The sequence below is a fragment of the Bos indicus genome, chromosome 18 (assembly GCF_029378745.1).
Source record: "Bos indicus isolate NIAB-ARS_2022 breed Sahiwal x Tharparkar chromosome 18, NIAB-ARS_B.indTharparkar_mat_pri_1.0, whole genome shotgun sequence".
Taxonomy (NCBI): Eukaryota; Metazoa; Chordata; class Mammalia; order Artiodactyla; family Bovidae; genus Bos; species Bos indicus.
In genome coordinates this window covers 11693833-11705405 of record NC_091777.1, presented here as the reverse complement: position 1 = coordinate 11705405, position 11573 = coordinate 11693833, and positions in this window count along the sequence as shown.

The following is an 11573-nucleotide window of genomic DNA, read 5'->3' as shown; positions in this document are numbered from 1 at the left end:
GATGAACAAGAAAATGAGTAAAAACACGTTTTTAAACAGCGATCTGGGAAACCAGTAAGGAAGAAAGGGGGATGTGGTCTGGGGGGTGGGGTGGGGTGGGTGGGGAAGGTGGCGAGGAAGATTGCTGGAGAGGGCATTCCAGGCAGAGGGCGCAGCAGCTGCAAAGGCCCAGGGCAGCAGCGCGCCTGGTGTGTCTGCAGAACAGCAAGGCAGGGTCTCCCCTGGTGGTTCAGCAGCTAGGAATCTGCGCTTCCTCTGTAGGGGGTGGGGGTTCGACCCCTGGCCGGGGAACTAGAGCCCACCTGCCACAAGTAAAGACTTCACAAGTGGCAACGACGACCCAGCAAGGGGAATAAGTGAGAAGAACAGCAAGGCGGCTCGAGCTCAGCCAGGTCCATCCTCTGGACGGCCACAGAACACTCCTTTTTGTCCTGCTTGCCTCCTGGTTCTCTCTTGGGGACTCAGGGATGAATTCTGAGCATCTACTTCACGTACAAGTCTCTGCTCCATGCTGGGCATTCAAGTGGGAAACTCACGCAGGGTCTGCCCTCAAAGAAGGCGTGGACAGATGTGGGTGCCTGAAAAAGTTAACACAGAACCACCTTACGAGCAGGTGTGTGCCCCCACACACACGTTCGGAAGAACTGAAAGCAGGGACGCAAACAAACCCTCATACACGCGTGTTCACAGCATCACAGTTCCCAACAGCAACAGGTGGAACAGCTCAAGAGCCAGTGAACAGATAAACTGAGGGTGGTCTGTCCTGACAGTGGGGTATGATTTGGTCAGAAAAGAGAGGGAAGCACTGACAGCAGCAGCAACACGGATGAGCCTGGAAAGCCTCGTGCCAGGTGAGAGGAGCCAGACACCCAAAGTCACAGATCGCGTGGCTCCCTTTATGTGGAATGTCCAGAAGAGAGAAGCCCACAGAGGCGGAAGGTAGGTGGGTGGCTGCCAGGAGCAGGGGGAATGGAAAGAGGGAGAAACAGCTTCCTGGGTGCGGGTTTCCTCTGGGGTGAGGGAACATTCTGGAACTGTGTAGAGGTGGTGGTTTAAAACGCTGTGGACGTGCTAAAGGCCACTAAAGTGATCACTTTAAAAGCGTTAATTTTATCTGATACTACCTCAATAAATTAAACAAAACCTACCAAAGTGCGCAAGGCTGAACTCCGGAGAGACCAGCTGGAGGTGCTGCTCAGAGGCCGCGGCAGAGAGGTGCAGGCAGGGCGGGGGTGGGGGAACTTGGGATGTGCTGGGATTTCAGAAGGACGCCCCACCCCCAACAAACGGAAAAGGAGGAGTAGCCCCGGCTTCTGTAGGCCTGGGTGGATAGCGGGGTTCATCAGCGTCTGGAGCACAAAGCCCCCGGAAGCTTCAGGAGGAAAAGTGATGAGCCATCTGTGTGTCGGGTTTGTGGTGCCTGGGCGCCTCCCAGAGTGGAGGTGTGGGGTCCATAGCATCTCCCACCCAGTGAGTCGGTGGGAGGACTGCTAACATCTTTCTGGAAAGACAGGCTGTGGGTCCTGTTTTCTGGAGCCGGCTCTCCCCACCCCACCTTCTGGGCTGAGCCCTGAGATCAGAGTGGCTGCTGTCAGCTCAGTGGGCATCAGATGGGGAGTGTGTCTGGGCTGGGTGTGGCCCTGGAGGTTGGGCTTCTCAGGGTGACAGGGGGCTATGCTCGCGTCAGGGGCATGGCCGGGGTCCTCCCAGCTCCACCAACCTGATGAGCCCCTTCCCTGGGGCTTGTGGAATTTGCCTTCATCCATTTCTCTTGTGGGGCAGAATCCAGATGCTTGGCCTTCCTTAGCTGGATCAGGGCAGATCCGCTGGGAGGGCCCACATGAGGACCCCAGGGCACTGCCCTGATCCACCGACCAGGCTGGGGCCCCTGCCTCACAAGGGTCAGCAGGGAACTGGTCCTGCTGTGTGTAAACCTCAGAAGGCCGAGTGGCCCCTCTAGAAGCCAGGCCGGGTCCACAGACATCTGGAAGCTGTCAGCCTACTTCCCAATCTACACTGATGCCCTTGGCATTGGGAATGCTGCCCTCGGGATGCAGACGCAGGTCTGGGGGTGCAGAAGAGAGGATGTCCCTACAGGAGCGGGGCCAGGGGCCAGGCTGTGGCAGAAATGGCGCGCTCAGTGGCCAAGGGCCAGCTGAGGAGGCAGCTTTCGCTCGGGCGCTCTGAGGACAGGCAGGCAGCCGGTTCAGGACCTTGCATGTGTGCGCCAGGCCTCATCTCAGGCTTCATTTCCTCACACAGGAGCCGGGGGCACTTCCCTGTGCTTGGCCTCTGTCTGGATGTTCCCCGCACCCCTCAGAGCTCACAGAAACACTGCCTGCCTCCCATTATAAGCTCTTGCACACCCCATTAAACACTAAATCTCAGGGTCTGTCTCCTGGTTGCCAGCCCAGGTGGGCAGGGTGTGTCTGGCTACTCGTGACTGTCTGTGCCTTGTGCATGGTGGAAATCAGGAAAGGACTCGCTGTGTAACTGGACGGATCACTAGAAACCCCTGAGAAATGCTTTTTCCACTGTTTCTCCTGTTATAAATGCATTCAGTGACACGTGGATGACAGAGCTCCTAACTCTGCTTGTATTTTTGTTTTGAGGGAAAAGGAAGTAGATACAAGCAGAAGCTTCTTGTCAACATTGAAGCAACCTAGAGTTGCAGGGGAATGAACACTCGTCACAGCTCTTCAGCTCTTAAACCTTCCGAGGCTTGTACCCTGGGTGGGCAGAGCTGCCCATTGGACTGGGTTTGGGGTGGGGACTGTGGGATCCTGAATCTTCCAGAGAACCAGCTGTGCTCCCAGAACTGTGGTACAGGAGTCTAAGTTTCCTTCAAGAGAGCAGGGGTCAAAAACAGAGCTGTGCATCAAAATGCATTTTCCTGGACTTTGCCACTTCGGGTGTGAGGTCTGGTCTGGGACCCCAGTGTGGAGAGGCTTGAAGGGCTCCGGCTGACAGAATGGCTTGCAGCCTCTCAAGGGACGACCCCTAAACCTGGAGTCTAGGGCTGGGCAACCTCCACGACCCCCAGCTCGTGTGGACACCACCCCCTCCCCACCGTGGTGACTTTGTGGGAATGAAGATAACTGGGGACAGGGTGGCCCTGATTAGCACTGAGACAAGCAGAATGGTCTGACTCATCAACAGCCTCTCTGAAAGCCAGATCTGGAAAATTTATGCAAGGGGAAAAAAAAAAATGAAGTAAACAAACATGAAGAGAGAGGGGGAAAATGTTTTTTAAAGGACTGGAACTAATTTGGGGGTTAAACCCAGCTGCCCACACAGATTCATTTCAGCTTTTCCAGTGTTATCCCATATGATTTATTTCCTGCTAAAGCATCTGACAACTATTGTGTAAACAGTTTCCATTTATCCTGGAAAGGCGTCTTCTCCAGCTCTGGGGGGGTCCAACCAGGCCCCAACTTAATCAGAACAACAACAACCGGTTTTGATTTGGAAAGACAAAACCCACAGAGAAACAGAAGAGTAAGACCAATGAGTCCAGAAGGGCCCTTGAGACAGCCTGGAATGAGTCACTCAGGGCGCCGCTGGCTCTTGGAAAGATCCAGGTTTGAGTCCTGCTGTGTGTCCTGGGCAAGTGACTTAGCCTTTCTGAGCCCCGCTCTCCCCATCTATAAAATGGGGAGAGTACTTGGACCACCTCACAGGGAGGCTGTGAGCACAGCACGTTGTGAACACTTACAAACAGTATTACTTATTATTCTTATAAAGTGAAAACATGGCGCACAGTGAAGGACTTTTTCTCCCTACACTTAATACACGGGCTCATTCTGCAAAGGCTCCAGAAAGAAGGAGAGCACCAGGATTTTGGTCTTGGATATGAGGTCACTTACTATGAAGGAAACAGGTGAAGATCAAGAAAGGCTAGGGGATTTGTTTGTTCAAGGCTCAGTCAGCTAAAGGCATGATTGTCTTCTGAATCTAGGAGTCCTTTAGGGGACCTCTCTGGCAACCCAGTGGTTAAGACTTGGTGCTTCCAAGGCAAAGGACATGAGTTCAATCCCTGGCCAGGGAACTAGGATCCCACATGTTGCACGGCACAGCCAGAAAAAACAGTCCTTTAATCCGAAAGAAAAGGGACCTTCCTTTTGAAAAAAGTGGTCTGCCAACCTCACCACTGAGTCATTCTTTCAACGCCATGACCGAGAGAGACCCTTAAAGCCTGTGCTGTGAAGCTAGCTGGAGGAAAAGGAACTTCCCATGAGCTGATACGGGGGCAGGACGGAAAGCAGGCACGGGGGAAGGGGCTTCTGGAAGTGAGTGAGGGGGGCTCTGTGTGCGTGCTGGGGTCCGGGGCAGCCTGGCAGGGGGCTGCAGAAGAGCAGCGTGGCCCCCGCCCGGCACAGCTCCTGAGTAGCCACTGTTCTGTGGGATGTGATGCAAGAGGAAGCCCCTGGCTTCGGCCCAGGGCAGCCAGGGCTACCAGGTTGGCCTAGGAAGTCCACTCTGGCCATGTCTGTGGCTCAGCACAGGCCCTTGCAGGTCAGGGCACAGGGAAGGGCCACTGCCACCTGGGAAGTTCATCAGCAGAGCTGGGCACCACGTGGCAAGAGGAAGCGAGAGGCCAAGGTCTGGAGGCCAGGAGAGCAACTCAAGGTCAGCATTGGCGGTGCCCAGCGAAGGTGAGAGGGGGCAAGGGCAGGGCAGGCCGGCGGCCCCACGCAGCCCCGGACTCCAGCAGGCAGCAGCCAGGGTCAGCACTGCGGGGCCGGCCGGGCAAGGAGAGCCCAGGGTTCCCGGCAGCAACCCCGGCTGTGGCCTGAGGACACAGTTCACTCACTCTCTGCTGTGACCTCGGCTGCCTCCTGTTGGGGAGGGGCGGGTGAAGGGTCAGCGGAGGAGGCGGTGAGGACAGGGAAGCTGGGATGATCTCAGTGTCTGGGGAGGCACCCGCATTCCGGCCTCTTAGCTGTGACGTCCACTCTGACTCAAAGCCAGGCTTAGCACAGGCCTGGAGAGGCCTTGGGATGGGGACACTCCTCAAATTCCAAAAGCATTCCATGCAAGAGGGACTCAAAGGGGTAGCCTGGCTCCTCCCCCCATGTTCATTAGCCCCTCTGCCCTGGGCTGTAGGTTAGGGCCTCCAGGCAAAGAGCCTGAGACAAGGATTTGGGACAAACAGAATATAGCAGAGGTGCTCCCGGAAGGCAGGTGAGGGGTGCAGAAGGGAGAAGGCAGGGGAAAGATGAGGGAGAGAGTGGTCCCGAGCGGGTGGCCTGCTGGGGAACCCACGACTAGGGGCGAGCCTCTGGGCTGTCCCACGAGAGGGGCAGGACCCAGGCTCCCCACACCATGCTCGTCCTTCCCTGCCTCAGGGCAGCTCCCCAAACATCAACTCCTCCACGAGGTGACACCCATCCTCGTCTGCCTGGGACTGAGGGCTTTCTGGGCTCTGGGACTTTCAGCCAGATGCAAGTGGGTCAGCCTACTTTCTGGCTCTTCTGGGGAACACTGCTGCACCCCGGGCTTGCTCCTGTGGCCAGAGAAAACCTCAGATGGGACACGGCAAGTAAGAAGCCGTTGGCATGCATCACAGCGGGGAGCTGAGAGGTGACATGGGCAAGGGCATCCAGTAGCATCTGCCCCACCAGCCCTGTCACCCTACAAACCTCTAATCGCCCCACCTCCTTCCTGCTGCCTTCCCTTATCCACCAGCTGCAGCGTGCCAGCCAGCCATGACACTGCCCTAAACATTCCCAACACCAGTGACCTCAGGGCCTTTGCACTGGCTGTTCCCTTTGCCTGGAAATCTTTTCCCAGACACAACCACAGTAAAGTGTGACCTCCACGAGGGAAGCCTGCGTGCAATCGGTGCAGTGTTCCCAATCACAGAACAGCGCCTGGCACTTGGTGAACGCTTATCCACTCATAAAGCAATGAAAACGACGTAAAACAACATGAAGGAGAATGAATGATCTCAGTGCACCTGGAGACGAGTTTCCAGGCCCTTCCACCCAAGGAGACTGCCTCCCGCAAAGGAAACTGGGGGAGAGTCCTCTAGACGACTGAGAGAAGGTGGGGGTTCCTGACACTCACCCTGGGGTGCTGCCCCTGCTGCCTCATGCCCTGTGCGGCCCCAGCGAGGTGGTCATCAGAGGAGGCGTGACCCAGAACCAGGACTTCTATACTTCTCCACTTCAGAAAATCAGCCTATGCAGAACCCCATCAAATAAACCCCCAAATGTGGTTTTGCCTTACTTAAGCAGGGGTGAGGCATCTAGGCCCATGGACAACCCCAGGGACTGGGGTACAGCGTGAAGTCCACTGACTCGGAGAGCAAGGGGTTTCAGCACAGACATGGAATGCTAAGACCAGAGCTTCTCAAGTGGCTGCACACCCCCAGCTGCGGGTCGTATTCAATGCAGAATCTGAGGCGCAAGGTCTGAACGAGAGCCAGAGCCTCTGCGTTTCCAACCAAACTCCCAGGTGATGCTGAGGCTACTGGCTTCAAGCCCGCACCTTTGGGAAAAAGCCTCACCTCTGCCCAAGTCAGGGAGGATTTGATCCTCTTGCCTGCAGTTGCAACCAGCTCAGCAGAGGGAAGATCTAGGAGAGAGGCGGCAGAGACCTTGGAGTCATCGGCAGTGGGAAGAGCAAGGCAGCCTCTCAGACACACAGGCCCATGTGTCTGAGTCAGGGTACAAGGTCCGCTGCTGTGACAGAGAGGCCCCCAAATACATTTGCTTAACAATACAAGATATTATTTCTCTCACAATCCAGAGGGAGGTGACTACTAGCAGGGCGATTTTGTGAGCTTCAGCACATGGTTTTTCTCTCTGGACCCAAAGTGGTTGCTGCAGCCCCTGCCGTGGTGTCCACAAGCCCGACACTGGCAAGTGGGGAGAGACGAAGGCAGCCCAGGCCCGTGCTTTTTAAGGGCACACATAAGGACATGCGATGCGTCTGCTCACACTCTGGTGGCCAGACATAGTCATGCGATCATTTCTAGCTGCAAAGTAGGCTGGCGAGTGAGCAGTCTTAAGCCCAGTGAAAACTGAAGCATTCTATCATTAAAGGAAGAAAGACGGTGAGTACTGGTGACATCTGCAGGAAGAGAAGTTGTTATTTTAAAACTCAAAGTTATATGAATGATATTCCAACAGCCTTATTAGGCAGAGGCTGCCCACCCCAACTATGTGGATACAGAGTGTGTGGTCAGTGGAATACTGACCTCTCGCCAAAGACATGCATGTTTCAACCTCCAGAACCCGTGACTGTGTGACTTCACACGACAAAAGGGACTTTGTGGATGTCATTAAGGACCTGGAGGTGAAGAGAGGATCCTGGCTTGTCTCATGGGCTCTGTGTCATCATGAGGGTCCTGGCAAGAGGGAAGCAGGAGGATCAGAGAAAGGAGACGTGAGGATCAGAGGGCGGAGGGATGAGCACTGAAGACCAGGCTGCGAGCCAAGGGACGTGGGTGCCTCTAGAAGCTGGAAAAGGCCCGGAAATAAGTTCTCCCCTGGGGCCTCCAGAAGGAGCAGCCCTGCCCACACCTTGATTGTTGCCTGAAAGACTCATTTCAGACTTCCAGCTTCCAGGGCAGTAAGAGAACACGCTCGTGCGGTTTTAAGGTGTTGGGTATGTGCAGTTTGCTAACAGGAGCCATGGGAGGCTGTGCGGGGAGAAACAGCCTGCTGCTCAGCGGGGCCCTCCAGTTTGCATCCATAGGGCCCTGGGCTCTTTGCTGCTCCCACAGACCCTGCTCTGACTCAGATCAGACCTTCAGCGGCCTCAAAAGACCCCTTTTGGGAGCCATCCTCACCAAGCACAGCTTAGCTTTCACTAACTGATGACGATCATAAGTAACCCGGATGAACCCAGGCCCCATGGGGCTCAGCAAGTCCTCAAAGTTCCCGTCACTCTCCGCCTTGCAGCCACCAGGGAACTTCTGAGAGAATACGTGAGTGCAGCCAGTCCAGAGGTCCCTGCAGTGGCTCTAGACACTACCTCCCTCTCCTCCTGTTCCGTAAGAGTGGCTGGTCTCACTGTGCCCCCAGGCCAGGCTCCGTCTCTCAAGCCCCAGTGTCTGCTGTCACCTCAGCGCCCACGGCACCTCGTGGATCACAGCTCCTGCCGCCCCCTGACCCCCACAGAGGGGCCCACAATCCTCTCTTGACTCTGAAAGCGCAGTTTTCTCTCCCTTGGCCTCTATCTAGAGGATTCCTGATGAATTCTACAAATAAGTAATCTTTTCACAAATATGTGATCTTCACCAAGGGTTTCTTATGCACAGGTGCTTTGCCCAACACAAGCTGACCTCCACAACCTCTAGACCTCACGGCCACCCTTCACAACAAGGATGTCGTTACGCACCCCTCGCCCCTGCGGCAGGAAGGAAATGGGTGGAGAGGTCCAGTGCTCCGCCAAGGTCACCTTGCCGGGAGGCAGAGGAGGAAGCTGGACCCCGGGCTGGCAGGGCACAGCCTCCTGTGGCTCCACTACTCTGGTCTGTGGCCAGAGCTGCCTGCAGAGAACACGTCCTCCCGCCGACCCGAACAGCCTGTTCACATCTGCTTCCAGAAGGGTGGCCCTCAGGGTCCCTTCAGGCCACTGCCCCCTTTCCTGATGGGAAGATAAACGGAGCTGGCGTTGTGTGTTGCTGGTTGGGCGGGAGGCAGAGAACTCGGGGGCCAGGAGTGATGAATCAGCAAGCATGAGCGCGGCCCAGCCTGAGGGTCAGGTTCTTCTCTGCCAAAGGACACGTGACCTCTCTCCTTGGCTGGGCTGGGAGGCTCTGCTTAAACAGCATCCTTTCAAGAAGCCCACGGAGGGGCCATGACAGCCCCACTTTCACCCGAGGTGACAAGGCTCTCTCCTGCTGTCTCGGAAACCTGGGAAACACTGAGGAGGAGGGGCAGGCTGGCCGGAAGCCCAGCGCTCAGAGACTTAGCTTCTCATCTGTAAAATGGAGCAACAGCCTGTTTCCTGTGTCCAGGTGCTGGAGAGAACCAATGAGATCCTGAAAGAGGAAGTATTTTGGAAACTCAGCTGTGCTTCTTTAAACACTTTGGTAGAGAGCCTGTGAGGCCAGGCTGGGGAGGGGACTTGCTAGGGGGACCGCCCTGCCCTCCAGGAGTTTTCAGCATGGACAAGAAGGCCCCCACACCATCACAGATAGGCCCAGGAACCCAAAAGTGCCAGGACATCCTGGAAGGCCCCAGGGATAGGAGGGGAGCTGAGGCTGGAAGGATGAGTGGGCAGAGAGCAGTCTGACTCTGCAGAAAGAGCAGTCCTGGAGGCAGTCGGAACACAGACTCAGCCCCAGAGTCCTGGCCTTCAGATCCCCACTGGTCACTGAGGAAGCTCCTCAAATAACCTCCAGGGATCTGAGGCCCAGGAGGGAGTGACCTGTTCAAGGGCACAAGGCTGGGACCTGGTGGAAGCTTCCCATGACAGCCTGTGCAAAGGCCCTGGGGTGTGAGGGCGTGGGGAGAAGTGACAAGTGTGTCTCGGGGGCCGAGTCAGGTTGTGAGACCTTAGGGCTGCCCCCACCCTTGAAGCTGAACCCATGCAATGGTGACAGCACCATGTGAGCGGGTCCCAGCCAGAGATGAGGCTGGGAACAGAACTGCTCGGTCCCCGTGGGAAGCACACGTGCCGGGAACCCCATCCATCCCCCAGTGGCTCTCCTCCTCCGCCAGGGCTGGGGCGGGCAGGGAGGGAAGACTTTCTCTCTGGCTGGGGATGTGGGGCTGCCTCGCCCCTTGGGACTCTGCTTGGCCCCATCCCTCTGGACAAGCATCTGGAACAGGGTGGGGTGACTTCCTCCTGGAGATAAGGCCCAGGCAGGCGTCCATGGCAGCTGCTGCAAGGACAGCTGTGGACACAGAGCCTGGTTCCCTGAGCCTGGAGATGCTGCCATTTTCTGATGATAATTGAGCCTAAAGCCCCCAAAGATCCTAGGGGCTTAACCCACCTCAAAGACTGTGTGATGTTTTCAGACGAAATGCAGCTGGAAAGCCTGCAGCCTTTAAAAACAGCCCACAGTTCAGCAGGCTGCCCTGCTTTGCTGTGTTATGAGGCCTGACCTTGAGGGCAGCCGGGGCAGAGCCTTTGCTTGCAGATGGTATGTAGCTCATGTTTCTAACCTGTTTTGCTTTTTCGGGAAAAAATTAAAACGTTCACAGGTCACTCTTTCCCTCCCTGCCCTCATTAACAATAAAAAGTAGCTTTAGGGCATCTGATGGGGAAAACATAGCTTTTTTAAGGAGCTCTTCTGGGATATAACTCGCAGGCCACACAATTCACTCTTCTAAAGCACACAGTTGCATGGGTTTCAGCATATTGAGTCATGCAACCATCAATACAATGACTTTTAAAGCATTCCACCACTCCTAAAAGAAACCCTGGATTCTTAGCCATCACCTCCAACCCCTCCACCCCTGGCAACTACTGATCTGCTCTCAGTCTCTCTGCATTTCCTTTTGGACATTTCATATACATAGCATCACACAAGCTGCGGTCTTTTGTGTTTGGATTGGGCTTCCCTGGTGGCACAGACAGTAGAGAATCTGCCTTGCCATGCAGGACACCCGGGTTCAATCCCAGGGTTGGGCAGATCACTGGAGGAGGGAGTGGCTACCCACTCCAGTACTCTTGCCTGGAGAATTCCAAGGACAGAGGGGCCTGGCGGGCTACAGTCTATGGGTTGCAAACAGCGCAACACGACTGAGAGATTAATTTCCTCTCCTTTTTTTTTGACCTGAGCATGATGCTTCCAAGGCTCATCCACGTTGCAGGCAGAGTCAGTGCTTCGTCCCTTTTTAGGGGCAAGAGATCCTATTCCATTCTGTGGACAGACCATGTTTGGCTTATCCATACATCTGCTGATGGAAATTTCGGTTTTTTCCACTTTCTAGAGGCTGTGAATACTGCTGCTACGAACATTTGTGTGCAAGTTTTTGTGTGAACCTAACTCTTCACTCCTCTTGGGTATATAAACAGCATTGCTGGATCACATAGTAACTCTACATCTGACTTTCTGGGTAACAGCCAGACTGGGAAACCATGAAGTATTATAACTTAAATGAAGCATTTATGAAAAACTCACTAACACTTGCGGAGCATTTACTCTGGTCAGGCTGTCAGAATGTTGCCGTTATTTCAGCCCCACGACAAGCTCGCTTGGCACGTACTGCTTCCGTCCCCACTGTGCAGGGCAGGAAGCTGGGAATCAGAGACGCTGAGTCACTGAGTAGGGGGCCCAGCTGCTAAGTGTGGAGCAGGGATATGAACCAGGTTGTGGTCCCTTCCCTCCTGAAGACCTGGGACAGGCGGCCTGCTTCCAGTGTCAGGAGGACTGGGCTTCTTTTTTAGCCAGAGATGTTCTCATTTTGAAGAACTAACAACCCAAAGACCACTTTCTAATTCCTCCTCCTGGGAACTGATCAGAGGCCGGGTCACGATGCTGTGTGGCCGTAACTGACTCACTCGTCCTTCACCTTAACGGTCCACCTGGCTCAGCCCTGGGAAAGGCCTGCCGGCTTGAATCCCTGCTCCAAACCAGCATCCCTGCGGAGAACAGAACCCAACCAGGC